The following is a 2,599-nucleotide window of genomic DNA, read 5'->3' as shown; positions in this document are numbered from 1 at the left end:
TATCGCTCAATAATATTTTGTTTAATGAATTTGCTGCTGGTTATTGTATTTGCAAACAACCTGTTGTATTTGTAATTTGTGTTAGTTATTGTAGTTATAAAATTTAAAAAAGTTGTTCCATATATATTTTGTGTTAAGTATACATAACAATATAAATATGCTTAATTGCATCTATGAAAATTTGACAATTCAATCTATGGCTCCATCTGTATATTTAAAAACTAACATACCACTACACAACCACTTATAAGATATGGGTGGTGGTGAAGTCGGACAATCAAACGCTAGACAACGTTCTCGTCGATATTCAACCCATGAAACTGTTCCACATGTTGCCGTTAACTGGTCGTATACATGTTTCAACCGTCCACCGGCAACCTCCGGATCGTACCAAACACCGCCAGCAGCCTACCATGCACTGCTAGCAGCCTACCATGCGCCGCCAGCAACCTATCAACCACCGCTAGCAGCCTATCAAACGCCGCCAGCAGGTTACCAAACACCGGTTTTTAGACCTCGACGCTCACCTTGTTTAAATCCTTACCTATTTAAACCGGCACCTCCAAATGAGTATGATGATTCGGACGATGTCACCAATGATGAAGCAAACTTTGCATATGACTGCGCCATGACAGAACTCCAGTTTGCCCATTTGCGAGTTAGCGGTAGTCAATCTAACTACCGATCTACGGAAGATGTACCTGGGTGTGCCGAAGCCAACGAAACTGACCCGAGTGAGGAATACGTATAGTTTTGATGGTGGGAACCATTGACGAAGCATATGTCGTTCAGATTATGTTTAAATGTTTATAATTTGGTATTATGTCTGTGCAATAATCTAATGTTAGGTTTGATTAATAATAAAAGTTTTTTTTTCTTATATGCAAATATTTAATGGTAGTACGGTATTTAAATATAAAAACGAGTACTTCAATATGCTGTAAAAATGTTGTGCAATTAGTTAGTAACACAGTTTATTAAAAAATAAGTTTCCGTAAAATAGTTGATATAATTTACTGTTTCTTTCAGATAGCCATTAAAACAAATTCCCAACAAAGTTCCCCAAAATTTTTTGTCAAGCTACGTATCTAGTAAAAGCTGTTGAATAACAGAACGACGCGTTCCCTTTATTGTAGAATTCAACCACATCTTTCGAGCAATTTTTCGTTTCGTCGTCTAGTATCGCCCATCTACCTGGGTTGTGCTGGTGAAAGGTATGTCTATTATATACAAAGTCACCTTCTTCAATATTTGGTGGGTTTACATTTTCGTTGGATGATGTTCCGCTTCAGTTGCATTCACCGGCCTCCTCCAACAATTTAGGATCCAACTTGATGCTTTTTTAGCCGGTTGAGAGCGGTATTCTTCACCCTCTAAGTTTTTTCCCTGTCGGTCAGACATAATTGAGGTTTTCCTAAAGAAATACTATTTAATTTAGGATAACACATTTTATATTTTATCCACTAGTAAAAAGTTGATTTATATAAAAACTTTCAAAAAAAAGTGTTTTTTTAAATATACGGCACCGACGCATTAGAGGCGTCCTTAACTCCTCAATTTTCTCGCCGACGCACGAGAAACGTATGTGAGGCCTCCGGTTTCAACATCCAATATATCGTCTCCACGTTGATTAACTGGGACCACTTGAGTTGGTTGTTCAACGTTCATCATCTATGCATCCACAATCGGGTAACAGGGACCACCTGCGACGGAGCTCCGACCTGTTAATCCTCACAAATGAAGAAGATTCGACCGGATATGTTTCAGATTCAATCACACGACGATGATTCAACCCGTATTTGATTTAGATTCCCTCAAACGAAGACGATCAGACCCAACCCATATTCACCAATCGCTCTCACGGGACCACAGGGAATAATCCGAATTTTGGGTATGACAACCCGATCCCACCCATGAACAATGCAGACGAAATCATGCATACTGCGACTGCATTCGTGGATAAGGTAGCTCCTCCCGGTAAACAGGTAAACCATTCATCATGTTTTATTATCGGTATTTTAATTTTTGTTGTATTGTTTTTTTTATAAATTTTGTTATGTATTTCATGATCCTGGTTTAGGCTAAGGGACCTAGAATTAGAGTTAGAGCTGCTTGGACAATTATTGATAAAATCAAGGAGAAATGACAGCTACTTTAGAATTTAGGTTGAGACAAACTTTCTTCGGGAAATATTTGGATATTGGGTATGTGAAGTGTGAAAGCCCACTGTTGCTCGGCATTACACAACATCAGGTGCCCACTGAAAATCCTAGCGACAGAATATGTTATGCGTTCGGCAATGAGTTTTTGTATTTTACCCTATACATTTTTGTCTTATCGCCGGGTTAAGATTTGGATAATTCGTAAACACGATATTCAATGAATCAGCTAATTCATTCAAATCTTGATTTTTTTTCTCGGGGATACGCGAGGTTAAACAACCTCATCTAGACCAACTGTTCGCATCAGACTAGTAAGAATATGGCGAGTAGGCCTGTAAACGAACTGAACGGACAGGCCTGTCATGATGATTCATGCTAAAAAAGACTTTTAGGAAACTTTGCAGGTCGATATCTCTTGGCCCAAGGTACGGGGCCCG

Source organism: Helianthus annuus, chromosome 9, assembly GCF_002127325.2.
Source record: "Helianthus annuus cultivar XRQ/B chromosome 9, HanXRQr2.0-SUNRISE, whole genome shotgun sequence".
In the NCBI taxonomy this organism is placed as follows: domain Eukaryota; kingdom Viridiplantae; phylum Streptophyta; class Magnoliopsida; order Asterales; family Asteraceae; genus Helianthus; species Helianthus annuus.
The sequence above is the reverse complement of the archived record's forward strand: the minus strand, read 5'-3'. Positions refer to the sequence as shown.